Source organism: Tupaia chinensis, unplaced genomic scaffold, assembly GCF_000334495.1.
Source record: "Tupaia chinensis unplaced genomic scaffold, TupChi_1.0 Scaffold149333_1, whole genome shotgun sequence".
In the NCBI taxonomy this organism is placed as follows: domain Eukaryota; kingdom Metazoa; phylum Chordata; class Mammalia; order Scandentia; family Tupaiidae; genus Tupaia; species Tupaia belangeri.
Genome location: NW_006209177.1, coordinates 14,717 through 29,344, shown reverse-complemented (window position 1 = coordinate 29,344; position 14,628 = coordinate 14,717).

Below are 14,628 nucleotides of genomic sequence, written 5' to 3'. Positions count from 1 at the left end.
AACAGCCCATTACTTCTGTGCCACAGAGCCAGCTCACAGCAGTTGACCATGTGAGAGTCCAGTACCTCAATCACTATGCCACCTGCCAGCCCCTGATGATAGTTTCCTATATAGCAAATGGCTCTCTTCTGCTGTTATAGATCCTTACTACTATTTATAAGAAAATTATAAATTTTATCTATTTTTCAATCTGCTTACAGTATAATAACTTACTGATTCTTAAAATTTTACTGTATAGGAGGAAAAAGGGAATCCAGGATGTTTTTGTTAAATGTGCTTTATTTGGATGCAAAATTTCATGGTGTAATAATATGCATTGCTTGTGTTTCTAAAGCACTTTTCAAAATTGACAGTTTTTTTTTACTAAATAGCAATAGATCTCTTGATCTTCATGTAAGTACCTGATGACAATAATTCAGGTTTTGGGTGTTTTACAAAGATTGCATGGCATATTCCACTGGAATGTAGTCCAATGCCTGAAATGTAAGTAGCCATGTATAAATTCATGTTCATCATTATTATTTTTGCTGTTGTTAAAATTTAGAGCAGATGTAAACTTCTTATGACTGATTGGGAAACTGACAGCCTCTGGTAACCACCATTCTCCTTTCAGTTTCTATGAGTTTGACTGCAGATTGTACATAAAAGTAAGATTGTGCAGGATTTGCCTTTTTTTGTGCCTGGCTTATTTTGCTTAGCATAATATCCTACAGATTTATCCATGTTGTGACAAAGGACAACATTTCATTCTTTTTATGGCTGAATAATATTCCATTGTATATTCATGCCTCATTTCTTTATCCGTTTATCTGCTGATAGGCACTTAGATTGAGTCCATAGCTTGGCTATTGTGAATACTGTAGCAATGAATATAGGAATACAAATATCTCTTTGACATACTGATTTCAGTTCCCTCAGATGTATGCTCATAAAGAGGATTACTGGATAGTATGGTAGAAGAAAACATAGGGGGAAATATCCATGACATTAGTTTGAATTCGACCTCAAAAGCACAGGCAGCAAAAGCAAAAGTAGACAAATAGGATGGCATACAAAAGAAAAATAAATAGCTTCTACACAGAAAAAGGAAAACACTTGTCAGATTTAATACACAATTTATGGATTGGGAGAAAATATTTGTAAACTAGAAACAAAATATATAAGGATCTTAACCCATTAGTAAGAAAACAAAATAATCTAGTTAAAAAATGGGCAAAGGAAGGACAATCTCTGTGGGACATTAGGTGGTGTGCTCTGTTATAGAACTGGAAGCCACATGCAGATGGCTTATTGCAGTTTTAAATTTTCCATGGCCAAAAAAAATTATGTTATGTGTATATGGCCATGGACTGCATAACAATGATGTCCCGTAAGAAGAACTTAGTCTATACCATGTAAACTAAGCATGTAGTAGACTGTAACTTTTAGGTCTGTGGAAACACACAGCATTCAAACCATGACATAACCACCTAATGATGCATTTCTCAGAACATTCCCATTGTTAACCAGTACATGACTGTTTGTGCATGTGTGTGTGTGTGTGTGTGTGTGTGTGTGTGTTGTGTGTGTGTAATTGAAATTATATAAATGAAACTATGTGTTTATAAGAATGAGATTATACATACGATATACTTGTTTAATACACCATGGATAGTTCCCTACTGGTAAATGGGGTTTTCAAAGTTTATTTTAAATTATTACACTTTATTCAGAATGCATGATGGTGAGGCGATTGAAATGAGGAACTTTTTATTATTTTCCCAATAAAGAAAGAATTAACAAGACACTATTTCAGTTATTTTCTTCCAATGTACTCTGATTCTTTGCACCTATTCCATGCCATTTCAATTACTGTAGCTTTAACATAGACAATGAATTTCAATATACTGTACATTTATTTTCTATCTACTTGCAATTTTCTGAACTATTTTGTATTTTTTTCAGCTTTTCAATTTATTCTCTAGTTTGATTATATTACTCTTTTTGGATTTAATGTATTGATTGTCTACACTGCATTTTTTCTTTTTTTTTTTTTGCTAACACAAAGCTTTCTTGACCTACATAGACAAAGTTAGTAAATTTGAACATTAAAAACATAGTAACATCATCACAAAACTCTCTATTCCAAGTTTTTCTTTAGGCTGTTTTTTCTTATTTTTTTTTTTAGAACTACAGGATCATTCACATCATTTTCCATATTGAAACATATGTGGTTGCACACATACACCTATGTGTAATATGCATTGTGCGTACATGTGTGTCTCTCTCAAAATGATTGAAAGTCACTGCTCAGTTTTATGAATATGTTTTATATAACTAAAAGAATTTGTGTATATATTAATTTTTTCAACTTTGCATTTTACAAATTATTAGTAAATTAACTTTAAAAATATTCTAAATTCTAAAAATTTATTTTTAAATTATTAAAAATTATTTTAGAATTTAATTCTTTATAAAGTCTTTATATATGAATACTCATTATTTTGTTAAATATCAAATAAAAATGACCAATTGTTCTGAAAAAAAAAGTCACTGTTCAAGTTCAAAACACAGAAGGGAATCTCTTCATTTCATTTATATTCATTGGGATTTATTGTTATAAGAGAAAATTTATCAATTTTTATCCTAATTATCAATTTATGATACAACTTTTTAAGTATCACTTAACTGGAGTATAATATTTGTTGAGTTTTATTTTCTTTTCAGGTAAAATTTACACATTATACAAATATATTCACAAATCTTAAGTATACTTTCATTGAGTGCTTAATAACTGTTATAACTATGCAATTCACACCCCATAGGTTATAAAATATTACCATCTTCCTCAAATTTCCTTGGTCACTTCACTCAATTTCTAAATCCAACTCCAAATGGAATCACTGGGATTGGTTTTTTCTACCACAGACTAGCTTTATATGTTCTAAAATTTTATGTAAAAGGAATAACGTAGTAGGCATTCTTTTTGTGAAAGCCGTAATCATTCATTAGAAAACTGTTTTTGAAAATCTTTCCGCTTGGTATATATATCAATATTCCATTACATTTTATTGCTGCGTAGTATTCCATTTTATAACTATACCAGTTGTTTTATCCCTTCTACTAAAGGTGTGCCTGGGTTATTTCTAGTTTGGTGATATTAAAAACAAAGCTGCTGTTAATATTGGTGTGCATGTCTGTTTGTGCACTTAAATTATTATTTATCTTGGGTAAATGACTGAGAATGGAAATGCTTATGTTCAGTTTTATGAAAATAGAGCAGAACTTTCCCCGGTGTGTTATCAGTCTTTGTACCATAATTAACAGTGTATATTGGTTCTCATTGTTCAACACCTTCACCAACATTCACAGGGTTTATTTATTTTTTTTTAATTTTAGCCATTATGTTGTGGTGTAGCAGTACTGCGATATAGTTTTAGTTTATATTTTTCCAGAAGTCTGATTACAATCAATTTTCCCCTCCTTTTTGTGTAGTGAAATATCACATTATACACAACAGAGTTCACCAGTTTTAAATGTAAAATGTAAAGAATATTAACAGTGGAATACACTTGCATACACATATCAAGATATAAAACAGTTCTCTCATTCTAAGAAATTTCCTCATGTTCCCTTGCACTCATGCTCCTTCTCCACCTTCTGAATATGGGCAACAATTGAAATGCATCAGTCACTATAAGTGTGCCTTTAATAGCATTTCACATAAGTAAATATTTTTTTTTTCTTTTACCTCTTTTACTGAACACAAGGCATTTGAGATCCATTAATGTTCAGTTATTTGTTCCTTTCATTTATTCATTCAACAGTTTATGGGCATTTGGTTTGATTCAACTTTGGCACTGCTATAAATAGTGTCAATATGAAAATTCATGTACACTTTTTTGATGTGCATATATATATTTTTATTTCTGGATACAGATCTAGACTACAATTGTTGGGTCCTATGATACAAATATATTTAACTTTATAAGCTATTGCCATACCATTTTCCAAAGTAGATAAACAGCTTTATCTCCGTATCAGTGATAGATAAGAGTTCTATTTTCCCCACAAATTCGTCAATAATTGGTAATGCTAGTGTTCTATTTTACCCTTCCTAGTGTGTACGCTGTAGTATCATTTTTGGTTCAAATCTACATTTACCTGATGATTAGTGATGTTGAGTATCTTCTTTTTATAAGATTCTTTTGCCATAGGACACACGTGCTCCCCATGGAGAGAGAGAGGGAGAGACACAGAGAGAGGAAAATTGAGAAATTGCCCCCTGAGGGGTGGCCATACCACAGTCCCTTGTCCTCCATTTTGAGCATGCATGCACCTGTGCCTGGCATGATTTTCAAGCTACCATGTTTGGGACTTGAACTGCAGTCATCCATGTGGGAGTCCAGCGCTTTGATGTTGAGTGTTGAATAACATTTTATCAATTTATTTGCCACAAACATATCATCTTTTGTGAAGCATTTGCAGGTAATTTTCCCATTTATTAAGTTTTTCCTCTTATTATTGAACCACTTGAATTCTTTATTTTTATTGCTAGGGGGCACGAGAGCTTGCCAGAGAGAGAGAAAAGGAGAAAAGAAAGCACTGCCCTTGGAAAGTGGTCATACCCTAATTCCTTCTACTCCATCTCTCCTTCCTGCTGGGACTTCGGGCGTTTCTCAAACCACTAGGTTTGGAATTCAAACTTCACAGTTGGCCGTGTGGAATCTGTCTGTCTTAACCAACTGGCCACAGAGATAACCTGCTTGAGTTCTCTATGCATTCTGAATATAATACTTGATTAGATAGGTGTTTTGGAAAAATCCTTTCCCAATTCATGGCTTGCTTTTTATTTCCTTAACAATGTCTTTCAAATACTATATTTTTTATCTTGAAAAAGCCCGCTTATCAAATTTTAAATTTCTTGTTTGTGCTTTTGGTATTCTGTTTAATATTTCACCAACTATCACAAAGAATTTATTGTATATTTTCTCATAGATATGTAATAATTTTCCTTTTTGTAACAGAGATTTTTTTTTCTATGAGTACACTCACTGGAGAGAAGAGAGAGTCACAGAGAGAGAAAGCAAGAAATCACCCCAAGGGGTAATGGTCACGCCACAATCCCTTCTCCTTCATTCTCCTCTCAGGATTTTGGGTACACATGCCCAATGTGAATTTCAAGCCACCAGGTCCAGGATTTGAACCATGGTCAGCTATGTGGGAGTCCAGCACCTTAAGCACTATGCCACCTTCTGGCCCCAATAATTTCCCTCTTACAGTTAGCACTGGGACTCATTTTGAATTAGCATTTGTTATGATGTAAGTTAAAAGTAATAGATTATTTTATTTCCATGTGAATATCTAATTTTCACAACACTATGCATTGAAAAGTTTCTCCTATCAAAGAGTAAGTTATCTAATTGGCTTAAGCTTATTTTGACACTTTTTTCCATTCCATTGATTAATATATCTATTTCTACAATGATACTAAATTGCCTTTAATCCTATACCTTTACAGTAAGTTTTCATAATAAGTAAGTAAGTAAGTCATCCCATTTTGTTCTTTAAAAATTTGTTTAGATATTCTGAGTCTAGAAAGTGTGTGGTGGTTAAGGCACTGGATTCCCGCATGGCCAACTGAACAGTCCAAGTCCCAGACCAGGCAGCCTGAAATCACACTGGGTACATGTGCGTGCATGCCCAAAATCACAAGAGGAAAGCAAAGGAGAAGGGATTGTGGTGTGGTTATCTCCCCTATGGGGTGATTTCTTACTTTTCCTCTCACTGTCTCTCTTCAGTGAGTATATGCACCCTGTGACAAAACCTAAAAAAAAAAAAAAATAGGTATTCTAAGATGATTGAATTTCATATAATATTTATATTCTATGTATTTACTTATTTAGGTGTTTTTTATTTTTATTTTTGTATATTTAAAGTGTACATCATGATGTTTTGACATATGTAGTGAAATGGCTGCTATAGTCAGGTACATTAAAGTGTCTGTCATCTCATATAGTGCCTTGGTGTGTCTGTATGTGCACATGAGTGATACGAAGCCCCTAGAATCTGCTTGCTTAGCAAATTTACTGTATGCAATACAATATTATAATTACATACTCCTTATGTATATTAGATTTCTATACTTATTCATCCTACATATCTATGCATTTGTACCCTTTGAACTATATCTCGTTTTTTTCCTCCTATTCCCTGTCTTGGGTAGCTATGGTTTATTTTATTTCTATGTATTTGACTTTTTGAAGTTTATTTTATTGACAAAATACCGTGTGTGTACATGAGATGGGGAAGTGCTCCCAACAGGGTCAGCACACCATAATCCCCTTCTCTTAACACTCCAGCTCATCAGAATCTCAGATCTTCTATGCATATACTTAGTATGTTTTCAGGGGGACTCAATATCTGGACTCATAGTAGCCACATGGCTTCCAGCCCTATAGTTCATATTATGCTGCCATCTGCACCAATGGAGCTGGACCATGACTTTCTGTGTGTGAGTGTGTATGTGTGTGTGCTTGTGTGTGTATACAGGCACATGCCTCACTTAATGACCTAGTTATATTCCTATGACTAGGTCATTAAGCAAATTGAGAAATAATAAAAGAGGCTGAAAGCAGATGTCTTGTAATGTGTTGTGACACTGTAGGGTATGTATTTTTCAATAGATATCATGCCACATCACACTAGAACAATAAAATTCTATCATACAAAAAGTATACATTTAAAAAGCACCAGACAGTGACAAGACACACAAAAATGCAATAATATAATTACAACATAATCATCTTTATTCTTAATACTACTATGGATGTACAGAAAAGTATAAATTTATAAATGCAATATTAGTCTTGTATGATTGTGAATGCTTTATGTAGTGAATACTAACCAACTGCAGGGGTGAGACAAAGACTGAGAAAGAGGATTCTCAGGACTCACACAGATGTAGAAAATGGGTTCCCCATGCTAGAAAACTGACTATAAGTCCAAACAGACATTAAACAAATCATTAAGTGAAAAGTGGATGTGCACGTGTATGTGTGTGATATATGTGTGTGTGTGTGTGTGAGATATATATATATACATATATATATATATATTTAGGTTCTGCATGTAAATGAGAATATGCAGTATTTTTCATTCTGTGTCTGGCTCATTTCATGTATCATAATGTCTTTCATGTTCAATCATGTTGTTGCAATGGCAGGATCTCCTTTTACTTTTCTTTCTTTTTTTATTTAAGTTTAGGTTTTTGTCATAGGATGCATGCACTCACCAGAGAGGTAGAAAAGCAGAAAACAAAAAAATCACCCTCCCCAACACACACACACAGACATACCCAGCGTGTTTCAAGCTGCCAATCTGGGATTCAAACTGCAGTTGGCCACATGGGAGTCCAGTGCCTTAAACAGTATGTCACCTGCTGGCCACCTTGCCAATTTATTCTAAAAATCCTATTAGGATTTGATTGGGGTTCCATCAAACCTACATCTCAATTTGGGTGAGTTGCCTTTGTAATAACATGGAGTCTTCCAACCCAAGAATGTGACATATTCCTCCATTTATTTAGTACTTGGTGCAACATGTTTATAGTTTAAAGTCTGTAAGTCTTGCACATATATTTAATTTATTTCTAAATATTTTACATTTTATGCTATTGTAAATAAAGTTTATTTCATATTCTATTTGTTAGTTGCTATTATAAAGAATACGATTGATTTTTAATTAGCCAAATTTGTATCCTGCGACCTTGTAGTTCTGTTAGCCTTAGGGTTATCCAAATACAGGATCATGTGATCTGTACATAAACATAGTTTTACTTTATTCTTCCAAATAAGTATTCTTTTATTCTTTCTTTTTCCCTTATTGACTCCTATGACTTTCAGTGCAATAAAAAATAAATGCCCTGAGAGTCAATATTTTAGACTTGTCCTCAATCTTAGGTACAAAGAATTGAGCCTTTCACCACTGAATATGTTGTTAGTTGTAGGTTTTTCATAGCTGTCCTTGATCAGACTCAGGAAGTTTCCTTATATTTATAGTTTTCTAAGAGTTTATTTTTATCATGAAAGGATGTGCAGTTTTGCTGATTGCTTTTTCAGCAGCTGTTGAAATGACCATATTCCTTTTCCCCCTTTTCTTTTAATCTCTTAATGTTGTATAGTATGTTAATTAATTGCAGAATGTTAAATCAACATTGTGAGGTAAAGAAATATTATTCTTATATATCTCTAATCCTTTTCTTTATTTTGTGATAATATGTAGTCATATAAATTACATCTATATATTTATTACAATCCCAACAATGTGTTGCTATGCTACTACTTTGTATAATTTTATGTCTAATAAAGAAGCTTAGTGAAGAAAGGAATGCAAGTTGTACTTACGTAGTTTGTGACATTGACCTTCTTATCATTTTTGCTTCTTTTTATCTGCTCCTGTGGATTTAAGCTACCATATGCTAGAATTAATTTGCTAATTCAGACAAAACTTTGTTCTTATCTACTTATTTTAAAATGTTATTTTAAAATATTTTTTCTGTATGCTATGTGCCCATCAACACATAGCATACAGAATTGTCTAAATTGGTTTAGACAAGAAGGAAAAAGAAATACACATTTATACCGTCTTTTATAATTACATAATTACCTTTATCAGTACTCTTTGTTTTTATGCACAGATTTGAATTTGCATCTGGGGTCACTTCTTCTCATTTTTAAACTCTTCCTTGTAAGCCAGCTTCAGTAGCAACAAATTCAGTTTTTATTTATCTGCAAATTTCTTTATTTTGCCTTTATTTTTTTCCTCTGGATTCAAGATTTTTGCTTGATAGCTTCATTCTTGCTTTTCTATCAGTGCTGCAATATGCCATCCCACCAATTTCTGACCCTGTTTGTTTCCCATGAGCAGTTGGCTCTTATTCTTAGTGGAGTTATTCTATGCATGCATGGCAATTTGTTTTTCTCTTGCTATTTACATGGTTTTCTTTTCTTTTTCTTTTCTTTTTTTTTTTTTTTGAGAGGTTTTTCACTATAGGGCACGTGCACTCACCAGACAGACAGAGAGAGACAGAGAGACAGAAAGTGAGAAATCACCTCCCAGGGGGGATGGTCATGTCGCAATCCCTTCTCCTCCATTCTCCTCTTGGGATCTTGGGCAAACACGCACACGCGCCCGGCGTGGGTTTTAAGCCACCGGGTCCGGGATGCGAACCGCGGTCAACTATGTGGGAGTCCAGTGACATAGCCATTACGCTAACTGCTGGTTCCCTACATGGTTTTCTTTTAAAAATATCTTTCTTTATTCATGATAGAGCACATGCATGCACATATGACAGTGACAGAGAGAAAAAGAGAGAAAGAGGAGCATCCTCATTGGATCTGATCATGCCATGTTCCTTTTCCTCCAGTCCTCCAGCCCTTTATATCCCAGGTACTTGTGTGTGTGCCTGGCATGTTTCAGTTGGACCGGGCTAAAGATTTGAACTATGCTCACCACGTAGGATCTGATTTCTCTTGAGCAATGCCTTACTGTTGTAGTCTAGAGTCAGCCCTACATGACTTTCTTTTAATCATTGTGCTTCAGCATTTTTATTATGATGACTGCTGTGTGAATAGCTTCGTATTTATATTACTTGAAGTTCACTTGATGCTTAAATTTATATATCTCATCAAATTTGGAAATGTTTCAGTACCCCTTATTTCTTTAAATAACTTTCCTGCTCTGTTTCTTATATCATCCTCTTATGGCATTTCCATTATACATGCACTGTTATGTTTAATGGTGTTATGCATTTTTCTAAGTTTCTTCATTTCTTTCTTCATATTGTAAAATCTTGCCCACCTTTCCACAAGTTTGGTGATTCTTTTTTAAAAACTTATTTTATTGAGCCTTATTTGTTTATTTTATTTGACCAGAGAGGGACAGAGCATGAGAGCAAGAGAGAGGAAAGTGAGAAAGCTAAGCCATCAGGTCCGGAACTTGAACTGTGGTAAACCATGTGGGAGTCCAGTTCCCTTAACCACCATGCCACCTGCCGGCCCCAGTTTAGCAATTCTTTCTTCTGCCAGTTCAAATCTTCTATTTATCCTGCTAGCAAATTTTTCATGTCAGTTATTATCATTTTTAGTTCCAGAATTTCTGTTTGGTTCATTTTAATTGCTTGTATGTCATTAGGAATGTTTTCTATTGCCATCATAGCTTCCTTTACTTCTTAAAATGGTTTCTTTTTTTCTCTTCGAACATATGTATAATGGTTGCTTTGAAGCATTATCTAACATCTCACTCTCTCACAAGCAGTTTCTGTTTTATTGCCTTGCCTTATTCTACTGTAAGTGCAATCTTCAAAAAGTTCATGGAAAATATGATGGGCAAGAGAAAAAGAGCAAGACAAAGAAAGATTCACCCAGAAGGGCGCATTAATACCACAATCCCTTTTCCTTCATTTTTCTATCCCATCAGGATTTAGGGCATACATACACTCATACCCAGCCTGTTTTTCAGGCTACAAGGACCAAGATTTAAACTGTGGTTGATCATGTGAGATCTGACTCCCAATGCATAGTGCTTAACCACTGCACTAGGGGACTGATACAAGAAGCATAGATTCTTTAAGGATCTCATTGTATGAATATGTTTAGAGCCAAATGAAAAGGTAACTAGTTGTTTATCACAGTGAATCTTCATGTTGATTGTCTGCTGAGTGATTATTTAGGCTCCAGGTAGCAGCTAAATTTGTTGCCAATCAATATGAATTTATAGATTTTAAGATATTATCTTTGTAACCCACTGAATTTATTCATCTATTATAATTCATTGTATTTGTGATACCAAATGTCTCATCTTATCTTTGTAACAACTCTCTGATGTTGTAACAATAGTCTCATTTTCATATCACTTTTGTGAATACAAAATTGGAAGACTCATGTAAATAAATACACAGTGCAAAGTGCCTGAACTTCTTTAAGCAATATATAATTATGATCTACTGCTGCTGTTCTTATTACCAATGGCTAATATTCATTCCTGTCTCCATAAGAGATGAAGTTGAAATTGATGTGATTAAATATCATTTGGAGTGTCCCAACAAAGGCCGTGCCCAAGTATTTTTCACATTTCTGAATTTATCTTGTCAAAGATATTTTATTTGAGAAAGGAAAACATAATTATTGCTAAAATAGATAGAGAGAAAGTGATTTCAGCTCCTCTTCTCTGTACATTATGGACAGCCAGCTATTTAGTTGCCGTACCCTAGTATTTGCTCACACTAACAGGGACCACTCTCTTCTCTGCATTTCCATATACTGTGCTCTTATGTAGATGTATTCAGCATGTTATTTTACTGTTATTCACTTTAGAAAAATATCATAATATACAGATCATTCAGTAAATTGTTTTCCTACTCTAAAACATTATTCACGTGTATCCTTTTAGGTCAAATGTTGCATCTGTAATGTAAATATTTCTCTTTCTTTTTCCCTCAAATTTAAAATTCTCTCAACAAAAATTTTCCCATAAATTTTGTTCTTTGGTCTATTTTTAAAATTGTTTTTGCTACTATGTCAAAGCCTCTTTATCTCTTAGAGATGGTAGGAGAAATTTTACATTTACTTCAGTTTTGAGGTTGGCTTGGTTAATGTCACCATCTTATGTTTGCTCATAGCTGCCAATGACACTTGGCCAAATAACAATAGTGTTAAATTGACATGTTTACCTCTTGCTATATTCTTGACCTAAAATTGCCGAGCATATTCAGGAAAATGAAAGTTTTTTCCCTGTGCTGAATCTTCCCATACATGAACATGGATATGTCTTTATTGAGCTATTATTTTATATTGTACTATAAGGTTTTTAATTTACTTCGAATGGATCCTGAAGTATTTTTGGCAATTTTCTTGCTTGGTAATTTACTTTTTTGATGTTCTATTTTCTGGTGGTCGTTTTTACTTATTTATGTTTTTGCCAGTGTGTGCTCTCCTTGGTTATCATTGCAATCCAGGGAAGCTGTGTGTTTTATCTATGTTTTCATTTTCTGTATACATTCCTAAATTTTCTTGCTAGCTCCCACTCACTTTAAGTTGTATTCTCTTAAGTTGTAATCCAAGCTTCCATTCTTTCTTTAAGTTGTATTTCTTTCTTGTACCTCTGTACATATAGCGATCCTATTACAGGTTCTTTGAAAGAGTATTACCAAAGGGTTGCGATATCCACATAGTGCTGCTGACTGCCAAATCAGCAAGGTGGCAGCAGATTGTTCTTGGGTCTGTACTTCCCTTCCTACCTCCCTATCGAAGTGTGGCCACAGCTGTTCAGCTCTGCTTCAGCTGGCTCTTCAGTTAAAATTGTGGAAGGGCCTAGTTGTGGCCATTTACTCAGGAGGCTTAAGCAGAAGAATCGTGAGCTTACAGCCAACCCAGGTGACATAACTAAACTCTGAAAAGCACCATACACTAGACACACACACACACCACATACATACATACATACATACAGAAAAAAACTTTTTGGAAGAAGTTTGATGTCATTCGGCTTAATGCTGATGATTAATCTTACATTTTAAGTGAGAGTACTGACAATACTATACTAACTGATAAGTAAACTCTAGCTTCTAAACCAAAATGTTCCCACTACATGTTATCAGTTAAGCCTGGATTCTTCTAGTATTCTCATAGTATTACTATGTGTATGTTAGTTGAGTCAAAGTCTCTTTTCAGGATTTTGGGCATGCACACACACACACACTCACACACATACACACTATTTAGTCACATTAAAAGCATATGTATATTTTATCACATTAAAAGTGTGAGACAACCTGGTAATATGAATATATATTGTGAGTAGTAAATAATTTTGGTGAGGATTAAGTGATATAATCCAAATGAAAGCCCAGAGGATAATGACTCATGACAAGCAATGAAAAGATGGAAATCTGTACAGTTTATTATTTTCATTGTTATTTTATTAATATCAGTAATATTTCCTCCTTTTTACAAATGGGGGTATGTTATAAATTAAAGTTCTTTGTCTTGATTATTTCTAACTAATATGAGCTTTATTTAGCAGTGCTCCACCATAATACTTGAATTGGAACATATTGCTAAATTATTTTGGCTTTTTTTCAAAAATGGTTTTTAGAGAGATTTTTGCTATAGGGCACATGTGCTAACCAGAGAGAGAGAGAAAGAAAGAGAGAGAGAAAGTGAAAAATCACCCCCACCCCAGGGGAGATGGTCATAATCCCTTCTCCTCCATTCTCCTCTCAGGATTTTAGGCATGCACGCACACAAACGCCTGGCATGAGTTTGAAGCTGCTAGGTCATGGACTTGAACTGTGGTTGGCCATCTGGGAATCCAGTGACATAACCATTAAGCCATCTGTTGGTTCCTATTTTGGCTTTACAATGTTACCTAAGGTATGTTCATTTTGTAAAGATTTGTGTAACTTACATTTAGGTTTTGTGCATTTTTTCTGTGGGCATGTTATACCTCAATAGAATTAAAATAGCCAAACACCATCCCTCTCCCTCATACACACACACAAAGTCTCCTGGAGTGTTGTAGACCAGGTATCAGTACTTTCACTTTTATTGCAAGTTTACTTATTGATAGTTATCGTGCATTCCCGCCAACTGTGTACTCCATACTTCACCAACACTTGTTATTTCTTGTCTTCTTGCTAATAGCTATCTGAACAGATGTGAGGTGGTGCCTCATAATGGTTTAGATTTGCATTTTTCTATGATCAGTGATGTTGAAAACCTTTTCATGTACTTTTAAACAGAATTTTTGATGTCAGTTATTTTCTATCATTTTTTAAACATTTATATCTTCTGAGAGAGAGAGAGAATGAGAATGAGACAGCACCCCCTACAGGATCTTGGTGCTGCGAGCCACCTCCAGCTTCTACCAGCTCCAGATTATGGTTAAACATGTGCCCAGCATCCTCAGGAGGTCTGTGGATGTGAACTTCGAATCTTCTCAAGTGAGTGAACCTTGCACAGCAACTCAATTTACCACCAGACCACCATCCAACCCCCATTTTCTAAACTAGCAAAACACTATTACAGCATATATGTCATGTAGCAGTTCAATAAGGGATGTTTATCTAAGGATGTATGAAGAATTATTGAAGATGCTGACATGCTGGTGGATAGGTATTTGGCTTTTACACAGGAAATCATTATGGTATAAGAGACAGTGTTTTGCCATTAATGGAAATAATACTGTTATAATTGTATCATTTGTTTTTCTGTTGCTTTTGATGTTCTCAAAATATTTTTGTGTACACTGGCTTCATTCCTTATGACAAATCCAAAGTGTGGAATTAAAAGTAGTGTGTACAGCTCAGATATCTTGTAATTAATTAGTAAGGCAATACACATGTTATAAGTACTCTGTCCAATATAAGCAGGCATCAGATGGGTGTAAATCATTAAAACTGTCAGAGATAGGAAGAACAGGTACCTTAGGGAATACAAAGGTAGAAATTTTTCAGGCATTTGCTTGTTAGATCACTTATTAAGCATTCTGCAACAAGAAATTACCCTAAATTTATTTTCAGGTATTAAATGCATTTTGTTTCATTTTTAATAATGCACATAACACTTTTTCAACCTCATTTGTGACACA